Source organism: Otolemur garnettii, unplaced genomic scaffold (assembly GCF_000181295.1).
Source record: "Otolemur garnettii isolate 467f Iridium unplaced genomic scaffold, OtoGar3 scaffold00286, whole genome shotgun sequence".
Lineage (NCBI taxonomy): Eukaryota > Metazoa > Chordata > Mammalia > Primates > Galagidae > Otolemur > Otolemur garnettii.
The window spans coordinates 982,743-1,003,065 of NW_003852681.1; the positions used below are offsets into that span (position 1 = coordinate 982,743).

Below are 20,323 nucleotides of genomic sequence, written 5' to 3' on the forward strand. Positions count from 1 at the left end.
CCCAGGGGGATAGCTTGAGGCTCTGTCTCAAAAAAAAAAAAAAAAAAGAAATACAAATTATTTTCTCATCAATCACTTTCGTTTTATTTCTTATTTGTATAATACAATATGGAGATTGTTTAAAATACTATATGGATTTTCTTCTGAAATTACATGTGCAGCGATTATTATTTAAGAACTTCATTTCCAGATAGTAGAGGAGTGTTACAAAATATCTGTTACATAAAAGAAGATGTTAGATATGAGAAGGCTGAGAATTGCTCATATACATAGACATACACTCACACACATATGCAATGGACCACAAAACCATATTTATAAACTCTCCTAACAGGCACACACAGATAAACTCTCAAACATTGTCAGGTATATACAAGTAAAAGCACTCATATACACTTTCCACTCACTCACAGACATGTACTGATTGTATACCCATTGACCTGAAATAACTGATTATTTCAAACCCTCTCATATATTCAGACAAACTTTTACAACCCAGATATAGAGAAAGTGACATATTAATACCATCACATATAAACATTGTTAAATACAGTAACACTCAAATTCAAAGTCACTTATATATGCCAGCATGCTCACACACACATGAACCCCTCCTCATGTACATACACACATACAGAAGTATGTATATATTAACAGAATCCCCCTCAGATACCTAGAGAGATATTTGCACTGAGAAAAAAAATAGACAAGTAAAAAACTGCTCACATACACCTACAACCTAACACAAAGAGACCAATTCAAATCCTCTCGCATAGATTAGATGCATTCACCAGCACAAATACTGTATCTGGCACATGTACACACACTCTCACCCATGAACAGATGTATAACATCTCCAACATGCACACACACATATACACATACTTTAACAATGTGCAAGTAACAACCAAACACAAAGATAAAAATTGCCCACATATACAGACACTCTTGCACACAACATGCATGCATAAGCAAACATAGATACACATATAAACTTGCTTACACACAGAGAAATATTTTCTGACATACAAATCCTGCAGCAGCTATACTCCCAGAACTAAACCCACTCATGTGCACAGACCAGCTAACTTCTGCACCTATAGGTGGAAATACGAGTGGAGTTGCCCTGCTGGTGGGCTGTTAGCAGGAATAACAGCAAGAATGGCACCAGAGGGCCCAGTGCAAAGGGAGGTTATAAATGCTTTTATTGCTTCATTTGTTTTTTGTTGTTGTTGTTGGGCTTATAACTATGTATACAATGTTTACTTTTTAAAAAATTTGAGGCTAGGTATAGTGGCTCACGCCTATAATCCTAGCACTCTAGGAGGCTGAGGAGGGTGGATTGCCTGGGCTCAGGAGTTCTGAGACTAGTCTGAGCCAAACAAGGCCCTGTCTCTACTAAAAATAGAAAAATTAGTGGGGTATTGTGGCACGTGCCTGTAGTCCCAGCTACCTTGGGGGCTGGGACAAGAGAATTTCTTGAGCCCAAGAGTTTAAGGTTGCTATGAGCTATGATGCCACATCACCTTAGCCAGGGTGACAAAGTGAGACTCTGTCTCAAAAAACTTTTGATCTTGTTTTTATTTTTCCACAACTTTCCTTTCTACAAAAATAGGAGGGTTATATGATTGTTGTGATTGTGGACTATTATATAGCATTAAGTGTTCTTAAAGATAATATAATTGTTTTATATTCCTTTATTGTTGCTTCTTTTTAAAAAATATTTTTATTATAGATCATTTTAAATAAAAAAAAAAGAGGAAATGCTGTAATGAATCTCAGTGGACCCATTGCCCTAATTCACCAATTATTAGCTCATAGCTAGTCTAGAGATGGGGTCTTGCTCTTGCTCTGGTTGGTCTCAAACTTCTAAGCTCAAGGGATCTGCCAAATTCAGCCTCCCAGAGTGCTGGGATCCTAAGTGTGAGCCACCACACCAGGCCCATTTCAGTATTTCTTTGTGAAAGATTCTTACTTTGCAGATCTGATGCTTATTAGTTTCAACAAATGGCTTTTTGAGGACATGAATAAGATTACATCAAAAATTTAAATAACACTCAAAAATATGTTGGCCTATACTGCCAGGTTTATGGATTTGAAGCAAAACTTTAATGTAGGAGAAGGGAGGTCAAATATGGTTCCCTGGGTAATGTTTACTTGGTATTATAATTTGAATACTAAATAAGATTTATTAGGATGAGCAGAGCAATGTTTATGTCTACATATGGAGAAAACTTCATTATTCTGAGATACTTAAAATGAAAATTTTCTGTTGCAGTAAAAATTCATGAGCATTTATTATAAGAAATTTCAACATCACATTGATTCAAAGAAAAAAGAGGTGTTAGATTAAAAGAAGAATCCTCCCTTTGAAGTACAAAATTCAAACACTATAAACTTTATAAATTCTAATTATTGTTGAGAAAGAGTTTCACTTAGTATAAAATATATATACTCTTTGGTCATTTGCTGCCACCTGCTTATGTAAGGAATTTCCTGTTGATGGTGTCTACTAAAAGATAGAGGAGATTATGTAGCTATTTCAAGCATAAAACCTGGCCATGGCAAGAACTAGTGAGTTATAAAAGGGAGTTGGGAAAGGGAGGTACAAAGAAGCAGCTGTTCTATTTCATGAGAAAAGTTGGTATGGTATGAAAGCACCAGCCACATTCAATGCTAGAAACTATATCTGATGCTTCAGAGAAACCAACAACCTCCATGGAATGCATCTTACCTTCAATAACATGCCTTCCAAGATCTAGAAGTGGCAGGCTACAACAGAAGTTTATATCAGTGTCAAAACTACCAATTGTTACTTGCTTCATTTGCTTTATTTGGGTTTTCACCAAGAAACACAATAATTTGAAGTAGAATATCTATGCTGAGCACTAACGAAGTTACCAAATCAAGATTAAAATGACCGTAAATTAATCAAATGGCCATAAAATAAATTATGACCAAAGGCTCAGAAGTAAGTATAAATGTTGATCACTGCAAGTAAAGTCATTGAATAAAAAAGTTATGTTCTGCTATGGTTAGAATGTGTCCCCCAGGGTTTATATGTTGGAAATTTAATACCCAATGCAGCAGTGTTGAGAGGTGGGGCCTTTATGAGGTGCCCTCATACATGCCCTTATCACAGGAATGGGTGAGTTATCTTGGGAGTGAGTTCTCAATAAAAGGATAAGTTCAGCGCCCCCTTCCCCCCAGCTCCCTCTCTCTCTCTGTCCCTCTCTCTCTCCCTCTTTCATCATGGGATGACACAGCAAGAAGGCCCTTGCCCTCAACCTTGGACTTACCAGACTCCAAAACTGTGAAGAAGTAAATCTCTGTTCTTTACAGATTACCTAGTCTCAAGTGTTCTGTTACAGCAACACAAAACAGACTAAGACATGTTTGTAGAAGTGAGCTCAAGACATGAAAAAATTCCAGAAATATTTCATTTGAAAATTGTATACAAATTCAATATTTAATATCTCCCCTAAATCTTTGCTTTTTTTGTTTTTCTTCCTACAACTATATACTATGAAGAAAATGTAAGAAATTTCTTTTCATTAGACCCCAGTACCTCTAAATCCTCTTCAGTTTACTTCAGAGTGCCATACAAGATTTCACTTCCTCTGTGTGCCATGTTGTGAGTACTCTAATACACTCACATCTATCTAGTCATGTTGGATAGAAACACTAGAACACACAGGTAGATATGTGCACATGGGAGCATATGTACATGGAGATTAAAATATGCACTCACATTCAGATTTAAACCAATTGACAAGCACAATCAGGTGCTCATACACAGATATACTCACACACACACACACACACACCCCCATCCTCAGCTACACAGAAACAGATAGATATGTGCGGGTACCCATCCACTAGCAGATCCTTAAAGATACATGAACACACACACACACACACACACACACATACACACACAAGATATAAACTGTCTTTCCAGAGAAATACAGACTTAGTCAGAGACACAGTTACCATTCACATGGGCACTTGGAGATATACATACATACAAGCATAAGTAAAAACCAAATTTCATGAAAGTACACATTTACAGACATAGTTTATATGCATAGACTTATATGCATAAGAATTGAGATTCATACACAGGTGAACTCCTCCTCACATCCTACAGATCCATGCCCTCCCTCGCCCTTCCCACTGGTTCTTACACTAAGAGATTAAAATTTGTTATCTTATACAAAACCATTCTCAAATATCTGCCCTGGCACATATACATATACACATAGTATATACATGCTCACATATATAGGTACTTTCAGGCTCATTGCTACACACTCAAAGAGGTAAACAGGCATGTAGAGCAACACAGAATCATAGCCATCAAGTCTTATAAATAGAGAGTCACCCTCAGATTCACACACCCATTCACACTTACAAACACCCACACAACACAGAAACACACATCCTTTACATACATACATATCTGCCTGCATCATCACACATAAACCTAGATACCAACCTTCTGACATTTACAGACACTCATGACAGAGACTCACACATACACATTTATTAAGGCTTACTGACCACTGCAAACCTGTTTACATGGAAAGATAAAAATCACATTGTCATGCACATACACATATACAGACAGAGAGAAGCATGCTCATATATGCAGACATACCAGCAACACAGGTGACACTCATACATAGTCACTACACTGCCAGATATAGGTGTGTGTGGAAATATGCACATAGGACCAAACCCTACACCCGCTATCTAGATACCTACTTCCTTTCTCACATGCTCACGGTTTTATGTGCACACTTGGAGATATGTAAGTACCAACTCATTTTCATGTACAGTCACACACTCACCTACACACAGGAATGCTCATTCACTCACACATACACATAGACATGAACAATGAAGCAAATATGCACATAGAATTCTCCTTCACAACTGCCGGTGGGCATACAATTTTATTTACACACTGGCACAGCTAACTATTACAACAGCAATAGGTAACACTTATATGGCACAGAGGACTTGTTATGAGCCAGGCATGGTTCTAAGTACTTTTCATATATTAACTCACCTTTATGAGATAGGTAATATTATTACTTCCACTTAACAGGTAAGATACTGGGGCTTTGTTGAGGTTAGGTGACTTGCCCAAAGGCACATAGTTAATAAATAGCAGAACTAGGATTCAAACTGAAAGGCTGCCTCCAGAGACCTTGGAGATCCAATTTACATCTAGAAATATACTCATCTCATACACAAGTGGAGCTACATACCACTCTAGCATACATCACATGCACACACAAGCCAGCTCCCGTTTACTGACAAACTCAAGCACAGATGGCCACACACACCTAATCACATACATAGACAAACACGGACATGTTCACATTTAAAGACAATTCAGCAGAGATACATATGCCCAAGGAGTTACATACATATGCCCACAATCACATGCCTTGTCCAGACATGCTCATGCTATTGAACACATAAAACATCCAGATACACCACTTACATACTCACATACAGATACACCCACATTCTCAGATACATTCTTCAATCAAATACATCCAAATACTCACAAGCACTATCCAGATATACCTACATGCACATCCCCCAGATCCACTCACTCACAACCTCCCACAGTTCACCTACAAACACACACTCTCTCTCTTACACACACCATCCAGATACATACTCTCTCACGCACCATCCAGAGACAACACTTCATATATATATATATATATGTGTGTGTGTGTGTATATATATATATATCCTTATTCACATACATGACCATGTAGACACAGGTCAAGCCCTGTTCACATCCTACAGATCTTAGATAGCAGTCTGGGTGGGTCTTAAATATACACTCACATTCTTATACACTTCAACCCAGGTATACCTGTCTTCCTCACACACGCCAGTCAGATGTACCCACTTTCACACATATACTCAACACCAATACACCCACATGCTCACACCCATCTAATTACATCTGTCTTTATATACACACACCTCAATGCACTTACACTCAACAGGTATTCTACCCAGATACAGCCACAGTTATATACAAACTCTCAATTCAGCACACTCACACTCTCACATATATCATTCATATAAACTCAAACTTACACCCCACCCCAACTCAGAGCTCTCATACTGGACCCAGGCATACCTGCAATCTCTTTCACACATACAGTATTGAGAGATACCCAAGATGACACACATAGCTTTCAAAGGCACTACACTTACACATACCCCACACAGACACTCACACAAATTTCCAACCCAAATACATCCACACAGAAACACATCATTCACATACCCACCTCCACATAATTCAGAGAACCCACACTTACACAAATACTATCCAGATGTATAGTTCCACTTCCTTGTGCTGTCTCTCTTTCTCTCTCAGATAAATATACGTGTGTACAAGAGCACATGTGCACACACACCCCTCACACAGCCCCACTCAGATACATCCACCCTCTCATACATACATCACTGCACAGATTTATCTGAGGCTGTGTATATAAATTGTTGAGATCCACTCAAAGCCACACACACAATCTAGGTACAACCAAATCCACACAAACATCCCACTTGGACATATCTAACTCTCACACATGGTATCCAGGTATACCTCTCCACGTGTGCCACTCTCCACATATACCCATGTCCTCGTTCCCTCCACACCACTCAGATGTACCCACACTCAATACACACACTTCCCATGCACATGTTCTTCCAAACTCTCCCTTTCATATACCCCATCCAGTTATATACACACTCACATACACACCCAAGTACATATACACCCATATTCTCCACCCACATATACAAGGAAAGTTCTCACTACACACCACCATCAGGATATACCTTACTTTACATTCTGTCACCCAAATATGCCTGTGCTCTCACCTGCCCTCCATTAGGATAAACCCACATTTAAACCCACTCTACCCTAAATACAACTACACACTTTCTCACACACAGTGAAAATGTACCTACACACTTTCTTTTTCACACACCATCTGGATACACCCACACCTCACATACACTTGTTAATTATCCTGAGACACATGCACCACCCAACCCAGTTAAACCCAAACTCTCACACTCTGTCCACATACACACTCCTCTCACTGAAGACATCTATGTTCACAGCCCTACCACACTCAGAAACACCCCCACTCTCTCTTGCACACACAAATACACACAATCTAGGCTCCCTTCTCTCTCTTAATCACTATTGGACTATCCACACTCCACACACACAATGCAGATACACCTATACTCTCACACACAACACCCATACACAGCTTACCCAGATATATCCCTGCATACCATCCATAGACATGCCCAATTATATACACACTCACATATCCCCTCACTCTCACCAAGATGTGCACAAATTCTTTCTCTTACACACACCATCATGGTACACTCTATCACACACTTCCATTGCCTAGATACACTTGAGCTCTCACCCACTTACACACATCCAGGCATACCTATACTTGAACCCCCCCCCATCCTCCCTCATATACGTACTCTACTCAGAAAACAACCACATTCTGTTAAACACATGACACAGATACATCCACACTATCAAATAGATCTACCACCCAGATAGCCTCTGCACCCTCTCTCTCTCTAACCATCTAGATATACTAGATATAGTATATCAGATACCCTCACACACCCTTCAAATATACATATTCTCACTCACATTCTCCAACTCTCACTCATACCATCCTCCATCCAAACATACACCCACATTCACCCCTCCCCTCCCAAATATACCCAAATGTCTCATATACACATCCTATCCAGAAACACTGATCCCCTGTCTTACATACAATCCATACTTCTCTCACTAGATATAACATACCTCTCTCTGTCCCCCTACCCCAAGATACTTTCAATTATATATACACATTCACATTTAGATTTCTGTCTGGATGGTATAATTTAGGTGTTCTCAGTGAAATCCATTTGCCAACTTTAAAAACCATAGAATATCATTCTTCCCTAGCCTTTAATTGTGGAGAGATGAGAAGGGAGGTCTTTGTGTTTCAAGGAATCTTTTTCTAAGCAGCTCACAGGTCCCTTTCCTACAGTAGGACACCAGCCATGATTGGTTCCTACTTCTTGGGTGTGTATGATGATAGGAATTATCCTGAGACTCCCCAAAAAGCCCAGCAGAGAGGCCTCAGAAAGAAGGTTATGGACTGCTAAGGTGTCACACCTTGCCAATCTGTAGGGTATTTACACAGTTATAGACAGACTAGGCCCAGTAGGGCACTACTGACTCTCAGACAGGCACATAACTACATGCTGAAGTATACAAAGACTTATAAGTACCTCTCTTATCACCCCTTCAGTAATAATGTCTATCCACATAAGCCCAAGGCTAAGTATCTCTTTCTCTCACACCCACCATCAGATAGGCATATGCATGAATACTTACACTCATCTCTACACACAGGCACACTTGCCCTGTACTTGGTCACATATGTGTACATCCATTTACTCTTAAATGCAGGCAAACATACATGATATATATTCACATGACATAATGCCCATGAATGACACACATCCACTTATAAACACAGGGATACAACAGGCACACTTTTATGTGTACATGGCCACAGACAGGCAGACTCTGTATTATACCTAAAAAGACAATAAACAAATATGGACACAGAAAAGCAAGATCCCAAATGTGTACATGCACCCCTAGACAGAACCAAATAAGTATATTTATACACAATCACACATTTGTGTAAGCATACTCACACACATAAACACCCTGATATGTATGTGATTATACATAAGATGATATATAGATATGCAGATATTCTAACATACAGACTTATATGCACAACTGGACATGTAGCATGTTAATGCACATAGACTTGTCCATTAATTCATTCCCATATGCACACAATCAGACATGGAAACAGACATGTACTTACAAAATGCACTCACACCATCACAGATATTTATGCCATGTACAGTCTCACACATTCATATCCCCATATGAGAAGCTATGCAAACCAAAAAAAGAATCACTTGCACCTACTTTTCCATAGAGGGACTTGGACATAAAGGTATATTCCAATACATGCACATACAGACATATGATCACATACTCACACATACAAGTACATCTACACATGAATTGATCCATATTCATCACAGACACATACATGCAAAGACATCCTCATATATATACACATATACACACACTCAAACACACTTAGGGGTTGAGAGTGGCATGCACATACATTTACTTACATTGATCTACAACATATGTTTCAGAACAAAGATGGATAAATACAAACACATGCCAATAATTGAAACTATATAAACTGGTATATTCACACACCTGTACATTAAGACAGGCATATACACACAATTAAATATGTATGAACATGCATGTATGTATATATGAAAGACATGTTTAGTGGAACACACATGGTCAAATGTGTACACATACTAGCATATACAACCTACATATATACTCAGATTCACTCACAGGCATATTCAAACAACCATTTGCACTCACACTCAAAAATTCAAACAAAACCCACAATGAGACATGTGCACCCAAGTATAATGAAATGTAGTTATCCCTGCATGCCACAGTCAGACATGCACTTATGCATAACAGTGCACACACAAACACAATTAGACTTAATACAAATGCATTAATTCACCTATGCACACAGTCATGTGTGCATACAAGCATACATCCCCTCACAGCCATACTCATATACATAATCTAATGTGCACAAATAAGCACACCCAAAAAATAAATCTCCATTCATACACTCACCCCTATTCACACAATTAGTTCTCCTTATATAAGGAGAATTCATATGTCCTTATGTTAGTGTGCCCACCCACACTAACATTTCCCTAATTGGATGTGGACATATAGGTTTATCTATAGACAATATATACTCAAACACGCACATACAGACATACATATATATAAATTAAAAATGCTGGGGAGTCCACATAGACATTCACATGAATTCATAGGCCTGCTCACACAAATATAGGACAGATACACCCACACAAAATCATGTTCACACACCCATACATAGATGGACATGCACAAATATATGTCCTTATACTCACAAACACTCCATTTAGATGCACCTACATTCATATACACATGTGGCATATACCAACATACACAATCAGATACAATTAGGCATTTGCCTAATTGGATGTGCATACCCAGGCATTCTGAAACCCATACACTCATACACATACAACTAGACATGTATACTTAAAGACAAACTGATACCATAAACATATACAACCAGGCATTCGACAGGCCTGTTGGTTCAGAGAAATATATCCACATTCAGGCTTAGAATTAAACATGCCCATTTCCTTATCCAGACAGACATGTAAAGTCACAGCCACCTCCCTGTACATACACAAGCCACCCATGAACTCACACACATGCCATCACATGACCTGCTTGCATGCAGACTCATACATATCCACAGTGTCCATCAACAGAAACACACACAGACTGCACACTCACACATTTTCAGTAGCACATATATACCCACACTCAGGCCCAGATGCCTCTAGACCATAGGTTGGGTCCTCTCCCACACCAAATGCTTCTTCAGAAAAGTCTACTTTATGCTGCAAAGCCCCATCCCTTCTGCCCCTACAGAGAGGTCTTCTGGACCTCAGCCTTTCCCCTCCTCCCTGCTTCCCCTGGCCACACATCTCTATGTTTGGAAACCAGCCAGCAGACTCCATTCTTCCCCCACCCCAGGTTCTAGGTGAGCAACTCCCTGGGACCTGTCCCCCACAGGTCTGGCTGCTTTATGGGCCACACCCCAGCTCCATCTGAAGCCCAGTGTCTCAGTAGTTTCAGCTTTGTCTCCAGGCCCTGCCAATCACTGACCATAGTCCAAACTCTTGCCAAGTATCCCCTCAACAGGGAGATACATACATTTACCAGGGCCTGGAATGCTGTAGGCTATAAGCCAGGCTTCTGCTTGGCTCATGGGGATTCAGGCCTGTGTGTGTGTGTGTATGTGTGTGTGTGTGTGTCTGCTTGTGTTTACAACCAAGGGCATGTGCAGAGAAAGAAGCCTGGAGTAGGGTGAGGATGGGTGGCTCTGCTCATACCCACTACTTCTCATATCCTGCAAGCAGGAAGTAACAACATAGAGCTGTCCCTGCCCCCCCATTCACTCCCTACCCTCACCATTTGCCCATTTGCTGCCCTCCCCAGATCTCTTCTGAGACTCTGGAGAAGAGGGACCAGTCCCTCCCACAAATAATCAATAACAGTATTAATCATGAGTAATCAACAATAATACTGACCATGAGCTTTGCTGATTGCTTCAGTGCCACCTCAATGTGCATCCTTTATTTATATGCATCAAATCATTTAATCTCTACACACACGCATGAAGGAAGGGTTACCAGTCTGACAGATGGGAAAACTGAGGTCCAATAAGTGGCATGTTTCTGTTAAAGTAGCAGAGCTTGTAATTGGGAAAAGTGTCCCTGAGAAAATCCATGCTCTCTGTGTACCAGGTTTTCCTGCCCCTCCCAACATAAGGATCTCTGGCCACTATGCATAAAGCCTTAAGATCTGGGAGTCACAGATAGGGGCATCTGAAACAGAGATAGACAGCCCTGTGGTGGAGGCTGGGGCCCACACTGTGAGGATGGCCATCTTGCACCTGGCTCCCACAGGTTGGTCTTTGCCCTCGCAGAGCCATCAGGCAGCCCAGAGCCTGGACGTGTGCCCCACCCCCACCTCACCTTCCTTTAGCCCTATAGCAGCTTCCTCCCCCTCGTTGGGAAGCACAGCAATATCTTCAGTGGTTAGTGAGCAAAAGTCTGTGCTACCTGTAGGGAGAGATAAGGGGTAGACGGAAGGAAGGAAGGAAGGAATGGAGGGAAAGAAGAAGGAATGGGAGGGTGATCTGGGGTGTGAGCAGATTCTGTGTTATGTTTACCCACTTGCTTGCTACCCAGGTGTGTGTGCACGCACATTCCCGCGCGCGCGCGCGCGCGCGCGCGCGCACACACACACACACACACACACACACACCTTGCAGGCAGGCAAGGAAGGATCCTGGAGAAGAGTGGAGGAGGAGGGAAAGGGACAGGAGGCAGCCGCAGGAGGTTGAACCTGCCCAGGGTACACGATAGGGCTCCCAGACATTCCTTCCACAACTGGCACATGAGGAAATATTAACATAGCTTCCTGCCCAAACACAATCATAATGATAAAAGCAGACCCTGTGTGGGGAAACAGGTGGTGGTTTCCTTTCTCATGGGACATTTGGGACTGGGAAGACAGGAAAAAATGAGGAGTCTCCAGGCTTGGGTACCCAAGTAGCTCCTGTGATGGAAGAAAGAGAGAGAGAGAGAGAGAGAGAGAGCGCGCGCGAGAGAGACACTAACAGTGAGAGAGAGACAGAGCATGTCTGTGATGGAAATGCTGATATATGTGTGGGGAGGCAGAAGTGATGTCCCAGCCCCCCATCCTCGGTGGAGAGATGCAGACTGCTTACCTGGGCTCTCTCAGCAGGGATGTCTTGGAATCCAGGATGGGGGCTCAAGCTGCCTCACCCAGGATAAATCACAACCCAGACCACATTGTGGGACCCTCAGTGATCTGGAGGCCAGTCACTCCTGCTTCTGTTGCCGTGGATACAGACCGGCTTGTCTAAATCACAGGCATCAGGAAAAGCAGGCACTGGAGGGGTGCACTGGGCAGGGCTGGGGGTGTTGGGAAACACCAGGTGGGCAGCACATAGCCTTGGGGCTCCCAGGTAACTGGCAGCTGGGGATCCTGGCAGGTATCTCCCCCAATACACACTCCCATCTCCATCTTCATGCCACAGCCAAGCTGGGAGGGGACGAGCACTGGCCCCTGCTACCCGTCTGCCCACCTGGCTGCCGGTCCCACCCTCCACCCTGCCCCGTCCCCTGTCTGCCTGCTGGCCGCCGCCTTTTGTCCTCAGAAGACACGGTCCCCGCGGGGCCTCTGCCAAGCCTCTAGCAGATGCTCAGGGGCCGAGGCTCCTCCCTGGGAGCACACGGGCCATGGCCTGGGAGAGCCCCAGGTTGAGGGGGCTCTCATCCAGGCTCACCCTGCTTCCCAGGCCTGGATGGGGCTGGGAAAGAGGTGCAGGTTCACAGCCAGAGGCAGCAGTAGAGGTGGTGTTGGGGAGGGGATGGACGCCAGAAAGAGGGGGTGGGGTGGAGAGAGAGGCTGGCCTGATAGCTGTGTCCCGGGTTTTAGATCCGGGTTGAGGAGGGTGGCTCAGAGCATCTGAGGGGGGTCCTGATGCAAAACGAGGGCACTACTGGCCTGCCGGAGGGACCCTCCTGACCCGGGAACCCTCCCAGCGCACACAAATCCTGGTCCGAAGATGCTGGAAACACCTAGCCTGGATAGGGCTTCAATGGGGTGTCCAAGGCCCTAAATTGGACCCTATCCCGCCTGTCGTCCCCCCTCTTCTGGATTAGCACAGTCCCTGCCTCAGGGGCGGGCGGGGGAGGGAAGGAGTCTAGGAGGGAGAGGGAGGAAAGAAGAGAGGCTGAGCAGGCTGGGAGACTACCAGCCGCCAGCCGGGTCCTCCCTGGGGCGGGGCGGGGAGGGGCGGGAAGGTTGGTCCGGGGCGGCTGGTGAGGCCGGGGAACAGCCTGCTGACTGGCTAACTGGGTGGAGATGCTAGCGTGGCTGCTGTGGGGCCAAGACAATAGCTGGCTAGGGAAGTCGGGCTCTGGCCATTCTGAGATGTTCGAAAGAGGCATGCGTGGAGGTGGGGAGAAATGGCCAAGAAGCTGCTGAGAGCAACTCACTCCGGCTACAACTGCAGAGGAGGCAGAGTGTAGGAGGCCAGTCTGGGGTCTGGGTTGGGATAAAGAAGATCCAGTGGAAGTTTCTTAAAAGCTTTGGAATGGGAGAGGTACTTAGGCTCTGAGAGGTAGGATAGATAATTTTATTTAGAATGGGGTTCCTTGGGCATTTTCCCTGCAAGCCTGGAAGTGGGCTGGGGCTGAGGGTGGAGAAGGAGCATTGCCCACCTCTCAGCAGCCCTTGTCTGGACATCTCTTGTGCCATTCTTACTTTCTGTGGGCCAATAGACAGGCAAGAACCCATACTTAAGGCCATGTTAGCAGAACAGGACCGGTGAGGAGAAAGCCTGGTAGACAGGGAGATGAAGACAAAGGAAAAATATTTCTGTTTTGAATCGGGTTAAATTGGAAGCAATTGATTCCACAATGACTCCATTTATAGCATTCAAGAATTCCAATTCTTTTGATATAAGAAACTTTGTTTGACTTCACCTCTTTTCTTCCCTCATCCATTGGTTCATTCATTTCTTGAACATGGTTTTATGTTAGGCTCAGTGGTGAGCACTGACAGTACAGGTGAATCAGACTGACTCTCTTACCAAACTGTGGGCCTGGAACTCACATGTATCAGAATCACCCAGCTATTTTGAGACGGGGCTCCAATATCTGTGTTTTGACAAAGCCATAAGGTAGTTATTTTTATGCCCATTGAAGTTTGGGCACTATATTTCAGAGAGGGACGAAAATCCATGGGTCAAAGATAAATTTACAATGGAAATTAGAAAACATTTTGACTTGACTGATAATGAAAATATGACATCTGAAATCCTGTGAGATTCTGCTAAGGGTGTGTTTAAAGAGAAATTTATAACTTTAAATTCATACATAAAACAGGCTAGAAATCTACCTTAAAAAGTCAGAAAAGGAAAAAAAGTCAGAAAAGGGAGCACATTAAACTTAAAGAAAGTAGAAGTTGGGAAATACTAGAGATGAGAGCAAAAACCAATAAAATAGAAAACAGAACTACAACAAAGAGGATCAACAAAGCTAAAAGCTGATTTTTGGAAAAACCTAGAAAAATGATAAATTCCTGAGACTAATCCAAAAAAAAGATTATAGAAGGTACGTGAGTATTGGGAACAAAGGAAGGCACTAAAGTACAGATCATAGAGATAAAAATACAACAAAAAATTATGAAGAACTGCTTTAGACTAACAAATTTGAAAATTTTGATAAAATGGAAGAATCTCTGGAGAAATACAAATCACTAAAACTCATACAGAAAAAATAGAAAAATCTTAACAATACTATAACTAGTAAATAAATTGAATTTATAATTAAAAAGCTTTCCACAAAGAAGTCTCCAGGCCCAGACATTGTTAATGATGAATTATACAAAATATTTAAGGGAAAATAAATCCAACCACTTTTCTAATTTTACATAAATTCTTCCAGAAAATTGGAGAAAAGTTATATGATCATTTAAATAGATGTTAATAAAAAGCACCTTGACAAAAAAAAAAACTTAGCAAACTTAAGTTTTCCAAGAATATAAGTACAATTCCTTAAATTAATATCTATAAAAATCCTGTAGAAAATATTAAACCTAGTGGGGAAAAGTTGAATGCCTTCCATTTAAAATTGAGACAAAGATGACCACTATAATCACTTATTTAAATTATCTGGGAGGCCCTGGCCAGTGCACTGAAGCAAGAAAAAGCTATGTTGATTGGTTAAATGTAATCACATTAAAAAAAATGTAATCACATTAGATTGTATAAAAAAAAATCAGCAGATTGCATCCCACATATGCATGAATGTGTCCAAGATCTATGTGTATTTGACTTAATAAAATAAAAAAAAACAAACACAGAATTAGAAAGGAAACTAAAAACATGCAAATATTTACAGATGATAAAACTTTCGTGTGTAGAAAAGTCTGAAAGTAATTTTATCAGGACTATGAGACCTAACATAAATATAAAAATCAATTTTTTTCTATACACCAGTTTTTAAAAATCAAAAAGTAAAAGAGACAATTAGATTGTTCCAACATAATTTGAGGTAAAAGTGTGAACTGGGAGCTGTGGGAACTTAAAGTTGTCAGGGGTGGGATGGGTAGAGGTGTTGACATCCAGGATAAATGTGGAAGAAGTGGAAGTGAGTCAGAAGTTTAAGAGGCAGCATAGTATAGTGGCTAAGAGCACCAACTCTGGTACCAGATTGCTTGGGTTTGAATCCATGCCTCTTACTCTCCTTGTGCCTCAAGTTCCTTATCTGCTAAATGGGGTGATAAAAGTGCTAACAACATAGGGTTGCAAGGATAAATGAGGAAATATTTGTAAAATGTTCAAAACAATGTTAAGACATAATCAGTACTATGTACCCCTTAAGTAAATTTTAAAAGGTGGGTAAAATAGCCTGTACAAAAGCTTAGATGCATTTGAAGCATGGTGGAATCAGTTTGGAGTGGCCTGGTGAGGGATGCTCATCAAGCAGGGATCAGACCCTGAATGCCAGGGTAAGGATCTCAAACTTTATCTCCAAGATAGAGATCTTGACCTGGACTCCTGCTATCCTGGTTTGCCCTCAGTTAGCTTCCACCCATGACCTTTGAAGGCCCTTAAGAGAAAGGATCATTCTGGTCAGGTGAGGTTGTTGGCAATGATAAGGAACAGCAATGAGGAAGGAATGACCTACAAAGGAAAGCAGGAGAGGTAAGCTGGACTCAAGTCCCCTGCCCCCAACCTGCCTTCCTCTGTTGGCAGTGGAATGAAAGGATCCTTCATAAAGGCCTGTTTCTTTGACATGAGCATATAGAATCCAACAGCATCTTGCAGAGATAGAAATAATAATAATAAAAAAGAAACCAACAGAGTGCTATAGGGGCAGAAGACAGAGAAAACAGGTATGCACTTACGGGCACAGTCCCCCATTTTGAATCAACTCCAGCACTCTAGGAATAGAAGAGCCCTGGCTCCCTTCCGCCTGTGCCCCTCTGTTACTGCCCTGAGAAGGCAAGAGATAAGCACGTTTTAGAGAATTTAAGATATTCCTCATGTATGTAGGTCAAAAGTTTTGAGACAGACTTTGTTATGGTCTATTACTTCACTTCCAAGAAACACAGCTGACAGTAGGATCCTTTCTGAATTACTTGTGCAAGTTTCAACTTGCTCAGCTTATGGGTGTTGCTGGGATGGCTTCATTTGTTTTTGTCCATGTGGATTTTATATTTCTTGAGATTTGTGTATCTCACAAGTTTCATAATGACCATGTATTTCTTCCTGTTCCTTTCTCTCAAATGACAGAACTCCACTGTCTAGTGGGCAGAAATACCTTTGTGGAACTGTAGCGGTCTTCTCAACCAGTCCAGGTTGCACTGTGTTGGGAATAAGAGTGTCATGTTCTATTATTCAGTTATACTTTTCAAAAATTCAACTTTTTTTGGTCTTTGTTTTTGAGACAGAGTCTCTGTTGCCCTGAGTAGAGTACCATGGCATCATAGCTCACATCAACCACAGACTGTTGGGCTTGAGCAATCCTCTTGCCTCAGCTTCCCAAGTAGCTGGAACTATAGGTTCTCATCATGACACCCGGCTAGTTTTCCTTTTTTAAAATAGAGATGGGTCTTGCTCTTGCTCAGGAACTCCTGAGCTCAAGCAACCCACCTGCCTCTGCCTCCCAGAGTGCTAGGATAATAAGCATGAGCCACAGCACTTGGCCAAAAATTCACCTTTTAAAATTGTGAAATATCATATCATATCATTATTTGATCTCTGTTAAGCCTAACAAAAACATGCACTGAGGAAAAGAATCCTTATTTAACAAATGGTGCTTGGAGAACTGGTTATCCACATGTAGAAGACTGAAACTATACCCACACCTCTCACCATTGACAAAAATTGATTCTTGTTGAATAAAAGATTTGAATTTAAGACATGAAACAATAAAAATTCTAGAAGAGAGTGTGGGGAAGATATTGGCCTGGGAAAAAACTTTATGAGGAAGACTATCCACAGCAATTGCAGCAACACCAAAAATAAATAACCGGGATTTGATTAAGCTAAAAAGCTTTTGCACAGCTAAAGGTACCACAAACAAAGCAAACAGCCTTCAAAATGGGAGAAGATTTTTTTGCATGTTATGAATCTGACAAAGACCTGATAAATAGAATCTACAGAGAACTCAAATTAAACAATAAGAAAAGTGCAAACAACCCTCTCTGTGGGCAAGGAATTTGAATAGAAACTTCTCTGAGGATGACAGACAAATGGCCAACAAACCCATGAAAAAAATGTGCATCGTCTTTAATTATCAGAGAAATGCAAATCAAAACCACTCTAAGATATCACCTAACCCCAGCAAAATTAGCCCACATCAAAAAGTCACAAAACACCAGATGCGTGGATGTGGAGAAAAGGAAACACTTCTACACTGCTGGTGGTATTGCAAATGAATACAGCCTTTTTGAAGAGAAGTATAGAGAATCCTCAAAGATCTAAAGGTAGACCTTCTATTTGACCCTGTAATCTTATTACTAGGTATCTACCCAGAAGAACAAAAATTATTTTACCACAAACACATTTGCACCAGAATATTTATTGTGGCTCAGTTCATCATTGTCAAGTCATAGAAGCCACCTAAGTGCCCATCAATCCATGAATGGATCAACAAACTGTGGTGTATGTATACCATGGAATACTATTCAGCCATTAAAAAAGACGGAGGCCTTATATTTTTTACATTTACCTGAATGGAGTTGAAACACATTCTTCTCAGTAAAGTATTACAAGAATGGAAAAATAAATATCCAATGTACTCCATACTAATATGAAATCAATATATAAACAATTACATGCTCATAAGAACAATAAAACACAAATATAGTCTAGTTCAGGGGTAGAAGGAGATGAGGAGATGAGGGGGGAGGGGGGAGGGCAATTGGCAGAAGGAGGGAGGGCATGAGGTTGGGATCTCACTTAATGTGCACATTATGAGGGTGTATAACATGAGTCCTGGGTGAGAGGCTCTTTTACAAATGGAACTTTACTCTGGAGAACAATGTAGCCAAAAATTTGTACCCTCATATTAATTTGATATAAAAATGAATTAAAAAATAAAATTGTGAAATATAGTGTACAGATAGAAATGTGCCTAAGACTTATTATAGAGTCACATTAACATAAAGTGCACACCCATTTAACCAGCTGCTCAGCTTAAGAAGTAGAATATTAATATTACCCAGAAGCTCCCAGAATTAATGATTATTTTATTTAAAAACCACATTTTTGGCCAAGCACGGTGGCTCATGCCTGTAATTCTAGCACTCTGGGAGGCTGGTCACAAGTTCGAGACCACCCTAAGCAAGAGCAAGACCCTGTCTCTACTAAAAATAGAAAAACTGAGGCAAGAGGATCACTTTAGCCCAAGAGTTTGAGGTTGCTATGAGCTATAATAATGCCATGTCACTCTACTGTGGGCAAAAAAGTGAACTCTGTCTCAAAAATTAAAAAATAAAGAAATAAAAAAATAAAAACCACATTCTTACCATGAGGAATTTTCTATTTGGTGTATAAACAGCTGAGAATGGTTTGAGTACTTGGTATATTTCTCACCCATTTTAACTGTCCTAGTTACTGAATCTAAACAAGGCTTTCACCCCAGGCTTGAATAAAAATGCTTCAACTTACTCTGAACATTTCTAGAGTCAGGGCCACTTTTCTTTCATTCTTTCAAAATACATTAATTTTTAAAATTATGAACATTTCAAACATACAGAGAGTAATAACCATGAAACACACACACACACACATAGGTACACGCACATACTACCCAGATTGGATAATGAATAAGATTCTACCATATTTGTTTCATCTATTCCATTTTTTTTGTTGTTGAAGTATTTCAAAGCAAATCTCAGACATTGATTCACAGCCCTACATACTTCACTATACAATTCTAAAACATGAGTTTATGTTAAAAGCATTATGTCATGATTAAACTGAAGCATAGTGACAATTTCTTGGTAATGGCCAATAATGGCAAGTCCATAATTACATTAATGCAATTATGGGGTACAGTGTGCTGGTTTTATATACAGTTTGAAATATTTTCATCAAACTGGTTAACATAGCCTTCACAGCATTTTCTTAGTTATTGTGTTAAGACATTTATATTCTACACTTAGTAAATTTCACAAGTACCTTTGTAAGATGCACCATAGGTGTGGTCCCACCAATTACACTCTTTCCACCCAACCTCCCCCACTCCCCTCCACTCCTTCTCCTCTTTCCCCTTCTTCTTGGGCTATAGTTGGGTTATAGCTTTCATATGAAAGCTATAAATTGGTTTCATAGTAAGACTGAGTACATTGGATACTTTTATTCCATTCTTGAGATACTTTGGTATGAAGAGTATGTTCCAGCTCCATCCATGTAAACATGTAAGAGGT

At 41.0% G+C, this 20,323-nt stretch overlaps 1 protein-coding gene across 1 annotated transcript in view; it reads right to left on the reverse strand.

The window, feature by feature from the left end:
- Positions 1 to 12,739, reverse strand: part of GPR173 (G protein-coupled receptor 173) — an 18,858-nt gene extending 6,119 nt beyond the window's left edge. Inside the window, exon 1 of the mRNA XM_003803225.2 lies at positions 12,579 to 12,739. The gene's annotated coding sequence lies outside the window, so the exon portion shown is untranslated. The remainder of the gene's footprint in view (positions 1 to 12,578) is intronic.
- Between the last annotated feature and the right edge of the window lie 7,584 nt (positions 12,740 to 20,323).